General features: G+C 42.3%; 1 pseudogene across 1 annotated transcript; it reads right to left on the bottom strand.

Annotated features, from left to right (window-relative positions):
- Positions 1–13,345: 13,345 nt before the first annotated feature.
- Positions 13,346–17,114, bottom strand: LOC105548273 (annotated as a pseudogene). The gene is made up of 3 exons (XR_001007368.1): positions 15,928–17,114; positions 15,042–15,043; positions 13,346–13,358 (listed from the first exon to the last, which is right to left on the bottom strand). The product of XR_001007368.1 is annotated as a methionine adenosyltransferase 2 subunit beta pseudogene (transcript).
- Between the last annotated feature and the right edge of the window lie 1,579 nt (positions 17,115–18,693).

Raw genomic sequence — 18,693 nt, 5'->3', positions numbered from 1 at the left:
TGTATTTTTAGTAGAGACAGGGTTTCTCTATGTTGGTCAGGCTGGTCTCGAACTCTCCACTTCAGGTGATCCTCCTGCCTCAGCTTACCAAACTGCTGGGATTACAGGCGTGAGCCACCGTGCCTGGCAATCCAAGTGTGTTTTATAGACTGGTGAGTTTGTATTACTATCTCATGAATAAAATTGTAAAATGAAAGCTGTAACATCTTTGTGTGTGTGTGTGTGCATGTGTGTGTGTTTAGGTATGTTTGTGCATATGTACATGTATTATGTTGTGTCTGCATGATCAAATCTGCTGTGGTTGGCCAGAAATCATTAAGAAATTCTTTTCAGGTTGGGCTGGATACAGTGGCTCATGCCTGTAATCCCAGCACTTTGGGAGGCTGAGGTGGGCAGATCACCTGAGGTCAGGAGTTCAAGACCAGCCTAGCCAACATGGTGAAACCCCGTCTCGACTAAAAATTAAAAAATTAGCTGGGCATGGTGGCACATGCCTGTAATCCCAGCTAACTCAGGAGGCTGAGGCCGGAGAATTGCTTGAACCAGGAGGTGGAGGTTGCAGTGAGCCAAGATCATGCCACTGCACTCTAGCCTGGGTAAAAGAGTGAGACTCCATCTCAAACAAAAAAAAAAAGAAAAAAAAAAAGAAATTCTTTTCAAATTGGCTTATATAAATGAGTGCTCATATAAAATATGTGGTAATTCAAGTGCCTTTTAGTTCACAGGACTTAAGTAAATTGTTTATAAGATGCTTTTAAAACTATAGGTAAAATAAAAATACAGATGTCTTAAGAAGTAGCAACATACATTTTTCCTAGGGTTTACTTGTCAGACAGTTTTATATTTGTCTCTACTAGATGTTTTAAGATGTCCAGGTTTGACACAAAGGTTATATAACTATAAACCCAGCATAAACCAGAATGATCTTTGTGTGTAACTCTTTGATATGTAAAACTAATTAAACTTTGCTTATAATGAAAACAGCTTTATCTTATGAGTCATAGACAAAATACCTATATGTTTATATTTAAAGTTGTGACTTAGGTGAACACCTGATATTCACAGACTATAAAAATGGTTAATAGCAAAATAATTTGAAAGGGTTCTAGGCTTTGTCTAATATGTCAGTTTTTATAAGTAATCTAGATAAATTATTAAATTGTGTAAATGTAAATGGTGTAAATATTTATAAAGAAACTTTTCATTTAATTTGAAATCTTAAAATTATGTTAAATTAAGTAATAGGTACTCATTAAATGTCTGGGTCATTTCCAAATAAGATTTTTAAAAAATTGAAACAGGTCGGGCGTGATTGCTCACGCCTATAATCCCAGCACTTTGGGAGGCCAAGGCGGGTGGATCACGAGGTCAGGAGTTCAAGACCAGCCTGACCAAAATGGCAAAACCCCATCTCTAGTAAAAATATAAAAAATTAGCCCAGCGCAGTGACAGGCGTCTGTAATCCCAGCAACTTGGGAGGCTGAGGCAGGAGAATCAGTTGAACCCAGGAGGTGGAGGTTGCAGTGAGCCGAGATCACGCCACTGCACTCCAACCCAGGCAACAAAGTGAGACTCTGTCTCAAAAAAAAAAAAAAAAAAACAAAAACAAAACCTGGAACAAATTGCTGAATATAAGTTTATTTGTTGTTTCTTAAATTTTATACAAAGACTAAATATACTTGGGTCTATTAACACACACAAAATAATGTGTGTTTTTTTGTAAGAAAAAATTATAAGAAAGACAAAAATGTGCTCTTATTGAATAAGAAGAGTACATTTGTCTGATTTCAAGGTTATTTTAAAATTATTTCAAAATATAAATTTAGGAAGGAAATAGAAACAAGACAGAAAGGAACCAGTAAGTAGGAAAGAGAGAAAGTAAGTTATGTGCCACATGCAGTGACTTACACTTGTAATCCCAGCACTTTGGGAGGCTGAGGTGGCAGGATCACTTGAGGTCAGCAGTTTGAGACCAGCCTGCACAATGTAGCAAGACCTCGTCTCAAAAAAAAACCGAAAAAATTTAGCTGGGTATGGTGGCGTGTATCTGTAGTCCCAGCTACTCTGGAGGCTGATGTGGGAGAATCATGTGAGCCTGGGAGTTTTAGGCTGCAGTGAGCTATGAATGTGCCACTGTACTCCAGCCTAGGCAGCAGAGCAAAACCATGTCTCAAGAAAAGAAAGATGGCTGGGCACAGTGGCTTATGCCTGTAATCCCAGCACTTTGGGAGGCTGAGGCAGGCAGATCATTTGAGGTCAGGAGTTCAAAACCAGCTTGGCCAACATGGTGAAACCCCCATCTCTACTAAAAATACAAAAATGTAGCCAGGCTTGGTGGTGGTCACCTGTAATCCCAGCTACTCAGGAGGCTGAGGCAGGAGAATTGCGTGAGCCCAGGAGGTGGAGGTTGCAATGAACAGAGATCGTGCCACTGCATTCCAGCCTGGGAGACAGAGCGAGACCCTGTCTCAAAAAAAATAAAAAAGAAAACAACAGAAGAAAAAGAAAGAAAGCAAGGTGTATTTTTGGTAAGAAAGCATAAAAAGAAAAGAGAATAAATTTGTATGAGAAAGAATCTTATGTGGTAAATTTATTTATTTTGTTTTCTTTTTGAAAGGCAGGGTCTTGCCATGTTGATCTTGCACTCCTGGCCTCAAGTAGTCCACCAACCTCAGCCTACCAAAGTGTTAGGATTACAGGGGTGACCCACTGTGCCTGGCCTTTATGTGGTAAATTTTTGCCTTACTAGTTGTTTAAGAGGAAGTATAGGACAAAGCAGAAAGTCTGAGCATGTTGTCAATGGTATGAGTAAGTCATGAAAAAGGTTTGTGGAGAAGAAATTTATGAAAGGAGTTGTGTGTGTGATTCAGTTGGCTATAATTAGAGGGGAATTATTTGTAAGTGTTTCTACATTATAAGTGAGATTTGATATTAAAAATACACTAATGCAGCTGGGCACGGTGGCTCATGCCTGTAATCCCAGCATTTTGGGAGACTGAGGAGGGTGGATCAAGAGGTCAAGACATCAAGATCATCCTGTCCAACATGGTGAAACCTCATCTCTACTTAAAATACAAAAATTAGCTGGGCATGGTGGCATTTGCCTGTAGTCCCAGCTGCTCAGGAGGGTGAGGCAGGAGAATTGCTTGAACCTAGGAGGTGGAGGTTGCAGTGAGCCGAGGTGGTGCTACTATACTCCAGCCTGGTGACAGAGTGAGACTCCATCTAAAAAAAAAAAAAACACACACACACACACAAATGCAAAATTGAAGTGTGGTTTCTTATGCTAGAACAACAAAGTTTTCTTTTTTCTTTTTTTATTTTTTGAGAAAGGCTCTCACTCAGTCATCTAGGCTGGATGATCACAGCTGACTGTAGCCTCAGCCTCCCAGACTCAAGTGATCCTCCCACCTTAGCCTCCCTAGTAGCTGGAACCATAGACATTCACCACCACACTGAGATAACTGTTAAATTTTTTGTAGTGATGGGGTCTCACCTTGTTGCCCAGGCTAGTCGATTTTCTTGAAATATTGATTTGCTCTTAGTAAAATTACAAGAGGTTTTGATTTTTAAATCTGAAATCTCCTTTGTAACAGCCATCTTCTAAATTGCAGTTTATGTTACTGCCATATTTTGTCCTGAGATTCATTTAATTTCCATAGTTTTAGGTTAAACATGCTGTCTTTTTTATTCAGAGTGGTAATTTCATTTCTTGAGGTAGAATTTTCCTCTAGAAGTTTCTCGGATTCATATCTCAGAAGTTCAACTTTGGCTGTGTCTCACTGCACACAATTTGAGGGCATGTATCATTGTCTTCAACTCTCTTTTCCCCTCTTGAAAAGGCATATATTTTGGCTCAGCTGAGATATTAACTTTTTCAGTTTTTTAGTAAACTCTTGTGACTTTTTTTCCAGTTCTAACTCTGCTATTATGACCTGCTGCTAAAATGACTATCTTTAAGACCTAGAAAAGCAATGTTTTCCTCTAGGGTAACTTGATGTTGTACCCTTAGCTTTTCTTTTTTTTTTTCCTTTGAGACAGGATCTTGCTCTGTTGCCCAGGTTGGAGTGCAGTGGCACAATCGTTCACCAAAGCCTCAACCTCTCAGGCTCAAGTGATTCTCCAACCTCAGCCTCCCAAGTAGCTGGGACTACAGGCAATGCCACATGCCCAGGTTACTTTTTTATATTTTGTAGAGATGGGATCTCTCTATATTGCCCAGACTAGTCTCAAACTCCTGGCCTCAAATGATCCTCCCACCTTGGCCTCCCAAAGTACTGGGGTTACAGGCATGAGCCACTGCATCCAACCAGCTTTTCTTGATGTGTCTGAATTGTTTCATATAACCAGGAAACTTTACATGCTTTTACTTTTTCTAAGAGCCATGTGTTCCCCTGCTAAATGGTGGTGTGCGCCTGTAATCTCGGCTACTTGGAAGGCTGAGGCAGGAGAATTGTTTGAACCTGGGGGGCGAAGGTTGCAGTGAGCCGAGATCACGCCACTGCACCCCAGTCTGGGCAACAGAGCAAGAATCCATCCCAGGAAATTTTTGTGGGCATAGAAACTCAGAATAATGCTGACCCAACACTTTGAGATGACAGCAAAAAAACTACACAACAGACAAAATTGAACTTCATAATGGAGTGCAGGGAGACTTAGCCTGAGAACCGGTCCCTTCCAACCTCCCTTTTGTGCAAAGGTGTTTAAAAGAGTTTTGACAATGACTCCTACTTGCCATTCACTTTTTCCATTGTGGGATGGGGCCAGCAACCTGGGACATGTCTATCCCAGCACCAAGGGACACCAAAACCCATCTACAGGGTGATTGACTAGTGACACTTTTGGAGAAAAATCTTGATCAAAAGAGGGAATGTTTTGCTTGTGGGAACTAACAATAAAGTATAATAAAGATATAAAACAAACAAACAAAAGAGGGAATGTGAAAATTAGCAGAATCAAAATGGAGTCACTTGTGTTAAAAAGGAAAAAAATAAAGCCTAAAAATAGAGTGAGGGTAGGCTGTGAAGAGAGGGTTCTCACTTACACGTCTGATAACAAAAGCTATCACAAAAGACCACAAAAAACACAGCCTTGCACAAAGGCCATTTTAGCCTTACACGAAAAATACTTCTGTGCAGACATCCACCCAGCAACTGCCTGTCCAACCTCCGAATGGCCTCATCCTTGTTACTGATCTTTGTAGCCAAGGATAATAATTTCAAAATCATTATGTAATCCTCCTCATTTCTCCTTTAAAAGCTTTTGTCTTCATTTTTACCTTGCTGGGTACACACACACAGTTTACTGTGGCATGCATATTCCCATTGCAATGCCCTATTCCCAAATAAATACATGTTTTTTTCTTTTTGAGAGCCTCCCTCTGTTCTTTAGAATGACAAACTCAACAAAAATAAATAATAAAACACGTTCCTCTGTGCTGTGTTATGTTCATAACTTTGGACTTTCATTCATCCTATGTCTTAGACTGTCATCTTTTTTTTAGGTGCTGGGATCTATTTTTGTCATCATCAGCCAGGAAGATACAAGGCCTCTTCCAAGATGAAGACGAAACTATTGACAGATATTTTGTCAAGACCAAATTTTCCCTAAGAGCCCTGTCATAGATTGCTCCCTGGGCAGGATGCAGCCTCCTTCAGAGAGTGAAGAACACACCAAAAGATCCTCTACTAAATTAATCATGAAGCTGCATGAGCCAGGCTGGAATACAGTTACCAATCTGCTTTAATTCTCCCACTTAGATGGCCCGAAGCCACCTGAACTGAAAGTTGGATGAAGCTCTGCTTTGAGTTCCATCGTGGAACATCGTGTGGCCTAGGTCCTTAGCCAATGCCTGCTAAATATTAGCTTGAGTCGCAATAAAGAGAAAAGGTCCAAACTCTCCCCTTGGCTAATGATTTATTCATCAAACCAACATGCCTCAAACCTGTAATTCTAGTTTTGTTTTCTGAAAAGATGTCATTCTGTTTGAAAGAGAAATAGCTGTAGGGAAGGAGAATAAGAACTTTCATGGAACACCCAGTATGTGTTGCGCACTTGGCATGTAAACTCACTTAGCCCTCACTCCAGCCCTGGGGAGGTGAGCAGTGGCTCTGCTTCATAGACAAGCACCCTGACACTCCAGGAAATCGGTCATCACCCAACACCCTTTAACTAGTGAAGGATGGAATCTGATTTGAACTCAGGTGTGCTTTTTTTCTCCAGGAAGCATACTTTCCTTTGCCAGCCTCAGCGATGAGAGTAACAGAGACAGAAAGATAAGAGAAAAGGAGTTGACTGCTCACTTACGAGGCTGTTGCTGGACTTTTTAGGTCAGTCACTGGAAGATTCTAGTGTGTCTTCTGAATTGCTGGCCATAATTCATTCTCTTCCCTCTTTTGCCTGGTTTATTTGTTCCCAAGACTGTGCTATAAGTTTTGGGTTGATAAAAGAGAGCTAAGAGTCCATGAAGCGCTCATACCTTCCATCGAATACCTGATTCCTACGACACCTGCTTCAAACATAATGGAGAAAATATTTGCAAGGAAGTTTCATGCAATGATTAAACTGCATTCCAAATATAATTTTTCTCTTGTGCCAGAGGAGATTAATTCACATGGACTCAAAAGAGCCTTGGGGACAGGTTTTTGGAAAACCAGACCCCGGCATTCCGGATGCTAAAATGCTGTCAGTAATACTAAGAGTGCTTAGGTCTCCTGTCTCCTCAGCCCTCTGGAAAGAGCTCCAGGGTTATTCGAGTTGGAATCAAATAAAGGGGGGGTCATTATGATAAAAAGTGGGTGACACACCCCCATTTCTCACCTAGAGAACTTTCTTAGCCTTCCCATACACCTTCAGTAAAAAACTCCCTTCAACTTAAGATTTCAATGTGAAGATTTTGGTTCCACCTTGACTGAATACTGGAATAGTTTTTATTGCAGACTGGGAGTTGACAGTCTACCTTCAGAGTGAGAATATGTATGGGTTCCTTAAAAACATGCAGTAAAGCCAGGCAGCATGGCTCATGCCTGTAATCCCAGAGCTTTGAGAGGCCAAGGTGGGCGGATCACTTGAGGTCAGGAGCTTGAGACCGGCATGGCCAACATGGTGAAACCTGGTTTCTACTAAAAATACAAAAATTAGCTTGCCACGGTGGCAGGTGCCAGTAATCCCAGCTACTCAGGGGGCTGAGGCAGGAGAATCACTTGAACCTGGGAGGCAGAGGTTGCAGTGAGCTGAGATGGCGCTACTCCACTCCAGTCTGGGCGACAGAGCAAGACTCCATCTCAAAAAAAAAAAAAAAAAAGCAACATGGGGTAGCATGAAAAACACAACAATGCCTTTGGGATTCAGCATAATCTTCAGGCTATAAAAGCAACAGCAATGATGATGGGGGCTTTTTTCCCCACAGAGCCTAGGATGCCTTTGAGAAAACCGACAAATCTGAAAACGTGATAAAGATAACATCTCTCAGTAAGTTGTTATTTCTTCCTCTTTATTATTTGGGTCAAATAATTTTGGCATTTCATTTCAATTCCTTTCACTTTGTGAAGAAAAACAGTCATTCCAAGAAACCAATTCTAAGTCATTCCGTTCTAACCGATATATTCTTTTCATATCATGAATTATCTTCTCAATGTTGTGTTTCCTAAAGGAATGAAGTAATTTTATTTGCTGTTGAGGTTATGGTCAAATACTTCCAAGTGATATGTTTCTTCCTCAAAATATGCATTGTTTAATCTACCTGATTGTAACACTTAAAATATCATGCATCAATCAGCGTCACATCTAAAATAAGATTTGCTATTTTATTGTTAAAAGTGATCTTATCAATATCCCTCCAGGAATCACGCATGCTATTAACAACAGACAGCAAACATGATTTTTTTTTTTTTTTTTTTTTTAGACGGAATTTCACTCTTGTTGCTCAGGCTGGAGTGCAATGGTGCTATCTTAGCTCACCGCAACCTCCACCTCTCAGGTTCAAGCGATTCTCCTGCCTCAGCCTCCTGAGTAGCTGGGATTACAGGCACGCGACACCACACCCGACTAATTTTGTATTTTTAGTAAAGATGGGGTTTCTCCATGTTGGTCAGGCTGGTCTCAAACTCCCGACCCCAGGTGATCCACCTGCCTTGGCCTCCCAGAGTGCTGGGATTACAAGCGTGAGCCACCGCGCCTAGCCAAATTGATTTTTATAATTAGAATTTTATGAGGCTTATGTTTCAGATTAGGAAAGAGATGTGGTCAATTAAAGATTTCATTCCATTTTTATTGCAAACGAGGATGAAAAAGGAACAACTATTTCCACTGGATTCTACTTGAAGGAATTCAAAGTTCACTACTGGCCGTTTCACATTTGGCAAAGGTGTGAGGTGTTTCCGCGGAGGTGCTGACCTCCTCGAACTGCAAAGGCCTAGCTCTCTGAGTGAGCAGTGCTGGGCTGGGGCAGAGTGATGATGGTCTGTCCACTTGTCTGTGAAGTCTCAGGGCTGGGATTCTGTCAGAAACTCATGCTGAAAACTACTTTTCCTCATCAGATTCGAAGTTGAGAAGATGTGTCATCCAATATAAATGATGAGTAAGGCCACTCCCAGCTGTGACAGTGCGCAACTCTAATAGTGTGAGCCAGCTCCCAGAGCCATGGGGCTCTTCTTGACATTTCCTTCCATCAAGAACTCCGCACACATGTATTTGCCACGTGGTGTTCTTCACACATGTTCTTCACCTGCCACAATCTTCCATACAGCCTGTAACTCTTTGTTGTTATTGTTTTTCGGGTTAGTTTTATTTTTTAATCAAGCATGATTATTGTTTTTGTTTTTGAGACAGGGTTTCACTCTGTTGCCCAGGCTGCAGTGAAGTGGCATGATCTTGGCTCCCAAGGAACAGGTGATCCTCCTGCTGCAGCCTCCTAAGTGCTGGGATAATAGGTATGCACCACCACACCCAGCTAATTTTGTATTTTTGGTGAAGACGGGGTTTCACCATGTTGACCAGGCTAGTCTTGAACTCCTGACCTCAAATGATCCACCCACCTTGGCCTCCCAAAGTGCTGGGATTACAGGTATGAGCCACCACGCCGGCCTTTTTGGTGTTTTTTAGACAGGGTCTCATTCTCATCACTCAGGCTGGAGTGTGGTGATGTGACCACGGCTCACTGCAGCCCCGACTGCCTGGAATCAGGTGATCCTCCCATCTCAGCCTTCCAAGTAGCTGGGACTAAAGGCGTGTGCCACCATGCCCAGCTCATTTTTGTATTTTTTGTAGAGACACGGTTTCACCATGTTGGCCAGGCTGATCTCGAACTTCTGGGCTCAAGTGACCTCAGCCTCCCAAAGTACTGGGATTACAGGCATGAACCACTGTGCCAGGCTTGTATGTAACTTCATTTTTGGCAGGTACCTTCATCTTACCAGGCCCTAATTTCCTCCTCTGCAAATGAGAGAAATGATGTATAACTTGTTAAAAGCTCTTCTTCCATCCCTGTTATATTGAAAACATTCAGAGAAAGAGAATGTTAAAAATCAATGCCTCCAAAGAAACTCCAACCTTTTCTTCATTGAGGGCAAAGGTGTGCCTGGCAATCATTTATTGTTTGCCTCAGGATTTTGTGAACTTTCTTTAAACATACACCTACCATATGATCCAGCCATTCTACTCCTATTTACTCAAGAAAAATAAAAGTACACATCCACACGAAGACTTGCACATGAATCTTTATTCGTAATAGGCCCTGGAAACAACCCAAATGCCCTCCAAGGGGTAAACGGATAAATAAAACATAGTACATCCATACAATGGGGTACTATTTAGCAATGAAAAGAAACACATGTTGGTACAAGCAACATGAACAGATCTCATTATGCTGAGTGGAAGAAGCCAGACACAAAAGGACATACTGTTTGATTCTATTTATGTAAAATTCTAGAGACTCAAACTGATCTATGTAGTGACAAAAAGCAGGTTGGTGGTTGCCTGTAGGAGGGGATAGAAGACAGGACTGCAGAAAAGCACAGGAATCTTTTGGTGGCAATGGCAGTGTTGTAATCTTGGTGGCAATGGTAGTTTCATGGTGTATACAATGGTCCAGACTCATCCAGTTGTGTACTTTAAGTCAATACAACTTGTATGTAACTTATGTCTCAATAAAGTTACTAGGGGGATCTTTTTTGTAAGCTGCTGACTGTTGAATCTGGGGCTAGGAGAAAGGTGTCATGGGCAGCTGAGAAGTTGTGTGGAACCACGTCATCCAAAAAGCATTGATGAACCCCCGCTTGATGAGTCAGTGGTTTTTGTTGTTGTTGTTTTGTTTTGTTTTGTTTTGTTTGAGACGGAGTCTCGCTCTGTCCCCCAGGCTGGAGTGCAGTGGCATGATCTGGGCCCACTGCAAGCTCTGCCTCGCGGGTTCAGGCCATTCTCCTGCCTCAGCCTCCTGAGTAGCTGGGACTATAGGAGCCCGCCACCAAGCCCGGCTAATTTTTTTTTTTTTTTTTTTTTTTTTTGTATTTTTAGTAGAGATGGGGTTTCACCGTGTTAGCCAGGATGGTCGCGATCTCCTGACCTTGTGATCCGCCCACCTTGGCCTCCCACAGTGCTGGAATTACAGGCGTGAGCCACTGCGCCTGGCCCGAGCCAGTGTTTAAGAGTGATGTGAAACATTGTGGAAAGCCCTTTGGTTTCTGGGAAGCCTATGTGGATTTGTAGGAAAGGGTAAAGCCCCTGAGCAAAGAACTAGCTGGGGACTGAACAGGGTCTTGGGCTTGTGGAGCCTTTCTCTTTCTCCAGTTCCCTGTGCAGCCCTGAGTGCCAGCTGCCGGCGGCAGGCAGCCTCTGGGTTTAGCATGTCAGGCCCCTAGAGACCTATTTCTTCCTGCACCCTGCCCTGCAGTGGTGTGACTTCCAAGGGGTAGATTCCATTCTACTTCTTCAACGTCATATTCAGAAACTAGAAGGCTGGGAGCATGTTCTTGTTTTATTACCCATTGGAGTAACCTAGTTCAGTCGGAGTGGCTCAAAGAATCATAGGTTGTGGTTTTTGGAAGAAATCTCAGAGAGTCTACTATGCGACCTCCTCACGTCCTGAAGGGGGAAACTGAGGCCCCGAGAAGTGAAGTGACTGGCCTCAGCTCACACAGGATGAAAAGCCCTCCAGGAGTTGCCCCTTCACCATGCTCTCTCCACGACAGGCTGAAAAAGTGCAAGTCAAAATCTTTCACTGTCTAAACCCAGATCCTAAGCTGCATAGCTTGCTGCATTTGTGTAAAACAGAAGCTGGAAAATGGCAGGCTTCTAGCTGAGAGAAAGACACCAAAGTCTCAGATGTGCTGCGAGGACATGTGAGGGTCAAGCTTAGCATGTGAGTGAATGAGAGGCATTTATGATTATTGCAGAACTTGGCAGCAATTATAAAAGCCTGCTCCACAGTGGAAGTGACCATGTTAAATTTCCATTCTTATTTGCATTTGCAAAAATAGAATAAAATTATTTCTTGGGTGGAAACATTTTCTGTGACTGAGCAGTGCTTCTAACTCATTGCTGCTCCTTTTACTTTTCATAGATTTTTTTTTCCCATGATGGCTGTTGAAATAGGAGATACTTTATACAGAGAGAACATTCATCACAGCACTTTCTGGATCGACACTGAATCAGATTCTTCCAGCGCCAGGGAGTAACCTAGGCCTTTCTGGAAACTGCACTAACACTCAGTCCAACAAGGCTTGAATTTTCAAAGTGCAGTTTAGCAGGCTGAGGTCTTAGTGGTGTTCCTAACCCTCTCCACTCACCTGGCTCTATAATACCTGGGCAGGAGTGCTGAGTTCCCAGGGCAGAGATACTCCCCTGGCAGGTCACAATGTTCTCTCCCGGTGAAAGCCACACAGTGAGCTGGTGCTGGTCCAGGGGAGGCAGAAATGACAGTTGTGTAAGTGAGCAGTGGGCTCCGCCCTGGGGTTGACCTACTGTGCTGGTAACATGTTTTGCTCTTCACACAGATTTCCCAGAAATCAGTTGCAGAGTTTGGCAGAAGACTTCAGGTTGTAAGAGAGTCAACCCCCACAGAAAAGCGGCACCAGCCTTTCCTAATCCTCTGAGGGGACTCCTAGGTTCCTGAGGGACAGCACTTCCCCAGGTGCTGCAGGGCTGAGGCCACAGCCTCTTCCCAGTGGATCCCTCTTTGCTTTCTGTACCACATTGTCCTCTCCTGATGGCCCTGCCGTGTTGTGGCTGCAGCAGATACCTCTTGCGTTTCAGTCATGGGGAGTGCCTTGCATGGTTCTCACACAGGTGTCCAGCACTTCCCACCTTACTGAGCATGGTAAGGGCAGAGGCCTGGCCTTTGCAGCTTGTCTCTATCACCTAGCATTGTAGATGCGCGTACCCTGCCATATTCTGGGGGCTGAATGAATCCTGTTGAATTATTAAATTACTTGTTGAGCAAATGGATAATAAAATTACTGATCGGGCTGGGTGCGGTGGCTCACGCCTGTAATCCCAGCACTTTGGGAGGCCAAGGCAGGCAGATCACGAGGTCAGGAGTTCGAGACCAGCCTGTCCTATATGGTGAACCCCATCTTTACTAAAAATACAAAAATTAGCCAGGGGTGGTGGCATATGCGCCTGTAATCCCAGCTACTCAGGAGGCTGAGGCAGGAGAATCACTTGACCCTAGGAGGCTGAGGTTGCAATGAGGTGAGATTGCATCACCGCACTCCAACCTGGGCAACAGAGCAAGACTCTTATCTCAAAAAATAAAATAAATAAAAATAAAATTGCTGACCTTGAATGTGAACTATTCAGGACACTGCACTAATGATGCAAGAAACTACTGAATATACAGTGGGAAAAGACTGAAACTTTTTCTAGAAAATTGGTGACCAGAATAGATCTATGGTTATTTTCATATGTACTGTGTAATTATGGAGAACAGAGGCAGATACTTGGGGGAAAAAAAGTCATATCCTTCCTCATCTCTTATAATCCCTTGAATTTAAATCTTCCCCATCGTTGAGGTCAAAGGTGTTTAGGCACCAGAATTTCTGAATTCGAAATTTTCTTTTCCATTTTCTTTTTATTTTCTTCTTTCTTTTTTAAGAGATAGGGTCTTGCTTGGTCACCCAGGCTGGAGTGCAGTGGCATGATCATAGTTCACTGTAGCCTAGAATTCCTGGGTTCAAGTGATCCTCCCATCTCAGCCTCCTGAGTAGCTGGGATGATGGGTGCATACCATTTTTTGCGGAGACGGGGCCTTGCTATGTTGCCCTGGCTGGTCTCCAACTCTTGGCCTCAAACGATCCTCCTGCATTGGCCTCCCATAATGCTGAGATTACAGGCATGGGCCACCACTCCCAGCCCTCCATTTTCTTTATTATTTATAAATGTGAGACAGGCATGGTGGCTCACCCCTATAATTCCAGCACTTTGGGAGACTGAGATGGGCAGATCCCTTGAGGTCAGGAGTTTGAGACCAGCCTAGCCCAGCATGGCAAAACCTTGCCTCCACTAAAAAATACACAAATTAAGCTGGGCACAGCGGCTCATGCCTGTAATCCCAGCAGTTTGGGAGGCTGAGGTGGGTGGATCACCTGAGGTCAGGAGTTCCAGACCAACCTGGCCGATATGGTGAAACCCTATCTCTACTAAAAATACAAAAATTAGCTGGACACGGTGGCACATGCCTGTAATCCCAGCTACTCAGGAGGCTGAGGCAGAAGAATCACTCGAACCAGGGAGGCAGAGGTTGCAGTTAGCTGAGATCACACCATTGCACTCCAGCCTGGATGACAAGAGTGAAATTCCATCTAAAAAAAAATATACAAAATACAAAAATTAGCCAGGTGTGGTGGCATGCACCTGTAATCCCAGCTACTTGGAAGGCTGAGGCACAAGAATCGCTTGAACCTGGGAGGTGGAGGTTGCAGTGAGCTGAGATCGCACCACTGCACTCCAGCCTGGGAGACAGTGAGACTCTGTCTCAAAACAAACAAACAAACATATATATACACACATATATATAAATATACACACACATATATATATATATGGTCTTTACCTCAGAAACAGGAATACAATTGCTATTTCAAGCTACTTTTACTATTTATTTTTTAAATCATCATAGAAGCATGTCCTAATGGCTCTTACCTTTAAAAAAAAAACCCTCCTCGAGATCAGGCAGCAATATTTGCTGTTCTGCAATATTTGCTGTTCTGCAGCCTCCGCTGGTGATACCGAGGCAAACAGCATCTGGAGTGGACCTCCAGCAAACTCCAACAGGCCTGCAGCCGAGGGAACTGACTCTTAGAAGGAAAACTAACAAACAGAAAGGAATAGCATCAACATCAACTAAAAGGACATCCACACCAAAACCCCATCTGTAGGTCACCCGCATCAAAGACCAAAGGTAGATAAAACCCCAAAGATGGGGAGATACTGAGCAAAAAAGCTGAAAGTTCTAAAAACCAGAGCACCTCTTCTCCTCCAAAGGATTGCAGCTCCTTGCCAGCAACCAAACAAAGCTAGATGGAGAATGACTTCGACGAGTTGACAGAAGTAGGCTTCAGAAGGTCAGTAATAACAAACTTCTCCAAGCTAAAGGAGGATGTTCAAACCCATCGCAAGGAAGCTAAAAACCTTGAAAAGAGATGAGACGAATGGCTAACTAGAATAAATAGTGTAGAGACAACCTTAAATGACCTGTTGGAGCTGAAAACCATGGCACGAGAACTGCGTGACACATGCACAAGCTACAGTAGCCGATTCAATCAGGTGGAAGAAAGGGTATCCGTGTTGAAGATCAAATTAATGAAATAAAGCAAGAGGAGAAGTTTAGAGAAAAAAGAGTAAAAAGAAACGAACAAAGCCTCCAAAAAATATGGGACTATGTGAAAAGACCAAATCTACGTCTGATTGGTGTACTTGAAAGTGACAGGGAGAATGGAACCAAGTTGGAAAACACTCTTCAGGATATTATCCAGGAGAACTTCCCCAACCTAACAAGGCAGGCCAACATTCAAATTCAGGAAATACAGAGAACACCACAAAGATACTCCTCGAGAAGAGCAACCCCAAGACACATAATTGTCAGATTCACCAAGGTTGAAATGAAGGAAAAAATGTGAAGGGCAGCCAGAGAGAAAGGTCAAGTTACCCACAAAGGGAAGCCCATCAGACTAACAGCAAATCTCTCGGCAGAAACTCTACAAGCCAGAAGAGAGTGGGGGCCAATATTCAACATTCTTTTTTTTTTTTTTTATATGTCAGCAGTACATATTTACATAAGTCAGAATTATTATTCATGAATGGTGAAAAGACTTACAAGGCCCATTATTATGAGTATAACCACACATACGAAATATCACTTAGCGGTGACATGGGATGAAAAGGACAGTTATATATTTATATTAAAAAAATACACATTTGCATTCAATGTTTACCTAGGAAAAAAATACACGTACACATGCTCTTTCAAGTGCTCCCCATAAACTGCTATAAAAGCAGGAAGCATCAAGCTGTAGAAGTTCCAATATACATAACATGTTGAAATATCTTAAGCATAAAAACTGTACATAACTTGCAAAAATAAAGTTCCTTTCTTCAAACATTTTGATCTGAGCTCAAGCAAAGCAAATAATGAACACCAATGATTTCTATACCATTTCACACAATTTAAAATAATGAACATGAAAAGGTCAACAGCTTCAAAAATCCTGAAAATATGGAGGTTATGAGAATGAACAATGCATTTCATCTGAAAAGTCTACAGCAGATCTGCTTCATCCTGGCTCTCAAATATTTAAGGATCTAATTTACTATACTCAAACTCCAAGTTTAGCCAGGACAAACAAAATGATAAAAAGAAAAATTACTGCAAACAGGGCAACATTGCCCTTTAGTTTCTTTAGACAATTTCACTAGTGCAAGAGCATCATTGACCTGAAAGATCCTAAGAGTCACAATTAAAGTACTCATACAAAACTATTTCCTTTGTTCTTTAAAAAGTGCCACATGCTATACTTTTCATTAAAAAAAACTAACAACAACACAAATAAACTAATGAAAGACCATTTGTCTCCATCTCTTGTCAATGAAGAAAGGCCAAAGTGATTCTTTAATTCCAATTCGAAGTGGTGTTCGTTGGCCAGTGCCCAAGGTCTCCAATTTGGAGCAGTCAAGCTGAGCATTTCTTGGACGCTGTGCTCCTAGGACAGGGCTGTCAGTAATAGGTCTTAAGTGACTGCTGGGGAGGTTGAAGGCATCTGCAATTGCACACGCCATTTCATACTTAGTCGTCTGTTCATTGTCAGACCAGTGAAAGGTTCCCTTAATTGATGGATCCAGCATTCTCTTCTCTGCTAGCTGCCGGCACACAGTGGCCACCTCTTTGACATGTGTGAGGAACCTCTGCTGCTGGTGATCCATGTTTGCTGACTTGTTGCTGAACTGCACTTTATCAAACATAACAGTCACAGCACATTCTTCGAGCTTTTCAACTTCCCCATACAGAATAGGAATCCTCAAAACAGCAGCTCCTAAAGTGTTCTCCAGGACAGCCTTTTCTCCATCTAATTTTGTTTTGCCATACAAATTTAGGGGAGCTGGTATGTCTTCCTCTCTGTAAGGTGGATTTTTTCCATCAAATACATAATCTGAGCTAATGTAGATGAGAAATGCCCCAACAGCAGCTGCTTCCTTTGCTAAATTCCCAGAAGCATCCACATTAAGTTGAGAGGCAGCATCTGGCTGATTTTCTACAACATCTGGTCTTCTCTCTGCTGCACAATGCACTATAACATGGGGCTGAAAATCATGAATGATGTGATGAACTGCATTAGAATCCACAGATTAACCTGGTCAAATTTTGGTCTTGCTCTTCTAAAACCACAGCCAACAGCATGCCAATTATTCTGCTGAAATTCTTTGTGTACAGCTCTGCCAAGAAGCCCAGTGGCACCAGTAACCAGAACCCTCCCATTAGGGATGTTAACTTCCTCCTCCACCAGCCGGCAGCTCCTGGGAACAAAGTGTATAGAGAGCTCTTTCTCCCGCCCCACCATGCCCGCTGTCTTCACGCCACAGCCTCACCGGCCACCACCTCCTCCAACCCAGGATTGACGCAGGCCTCCTCAACATTCTTAAAGGAAAGAATTTTCAACCCAGAATTTCATATCCAGCCAAACTAAGCTTCATAAGTGAAGGAGAAATAAAATCCTTTACAGACAAGGAAATGTTGAGAGATTTTGTCACCACCAGGCCTGCCTTTCAAGAGCTCCTGAAGGAAGCACTAAACCTGGGAAGGAACAACCAGTACCAGCCACTGCAAAAACATGCCAAATTGTAAAGACCATCGATTCTAGGAAGAAACTGCATCAACTAATGAGCAAAATAACCAGCTAACATCATAATTACAGGATCAAATTCACACATAACAATATTAACCTTAAATGTAAATGGGCTAAATGCATCAAGTAAAAGTCACAGACTGGCAAGTTGGATAAAGAGTCAAGACCCATCAGTGTGCTGTATTCAGGAGACCCATCTCATATGCAGATACATACAGGCTCAAAATAAAGGGATGGAGGAAGATCTACCAAGCAAATGGAAAACAAAAAAAAGCAGGGGTTGCAATCCTAGTCTCTGATAAAACAGACTTTAAACCAACAAAGATCAGAAGAGACAAAGAAGGCCATTACTTAATGGTAAAGGGATCAATTCAACAAGAAGAGCTAACTATCCTAAATATATATACACCCAATATAGGAGCACCCAGATTCATAAGGCAAGTCCTTAGAGACCTACAAAGAGACTTAGACTCCCACACAATAATAATGGGAGACTTTAACATTCCACTGTCAAAATTAGATAATGAGATGGAAGGTTAACAAGGATATCCAGGACTTGAACTCAGCTCTGCACCAAGCACACCTAATAGGCATCTATTAGGAACTCTCCACCCCAAATCAACAGAATATACATTCTTCTGAGCACCACATCACACTTATTCCAAAATTGACCACACAGTTCGAAGTAAAGCACTCCTCAGCAAATGTAAAAGACCAGAAATCAGAACAAACTGCCTCTCAGACCACAGTGCAATCAAATTAGAACACAGGATTAAGAAACTCACTCAAAACCACACAACTACATGGAAATTGTACAGCCTGTTCCTGAATGACTACTGGATAAATAATGAAATGAAGGCAGAAATAAAGATGTTCTTTGAAACCAATGAGAACAAAGACACAATGTACCAGAGATTCTTTGGTATGTAGTATGTAGCGGGAAATATATAGCACTAAATGCCCACAAGAGGAAGCAGGAACGATCCAAAATCGACACCCTAACATCACAATTCAAAGAACAGGAGAAGCAAGAGCAAACAAATTCAAAAGCTAGCAGAAGGCAAGAAATAACTAAGATCAGAGCAGAACTGAAGGCGATAGAGACACAAAAAACCCTTCAAAAAATCAATGAATCCAGGAGCTGGTTTTTTGAAAAGATCAACAAAATTGATAGACCACTAGCAAGATTAATAAAGAAGAAAAGAGAGAAGAATGAAATAGATGCAATAAAAACTGATAAAAAGGATATCACCACCGATCCCACAGAAATACAAACTACCATCAGAGAATACTATAAACACCTCTACACAAATAAACTAGAAAATCTAGAAGAAATAGATAAATTCCTGGACACGTACAC

Source organism: Mandrillus leucophaeus, unplaced genomic scaffold (assembly GCF_000951045.1).
Source record: "Mandrillus leucophaeus isolate KB7577 unplaced genomic scaffold, Mleu.le_1.0 Scaffold407, whole genome shotgun sequence".
In the NCBI taxonomy this organism is placed as follows: Eukaryota; Metazoa; Chordata; class Mammalia; order Primates; family Cercopithecidae; genus Mandrillus; species Mandrillus leucophaeus.
The sequence above is the reverse complement of the archived record's forward strand: the minus strand, read 5'-3'. Positions and strand labels throughout refer to the sequence as shown.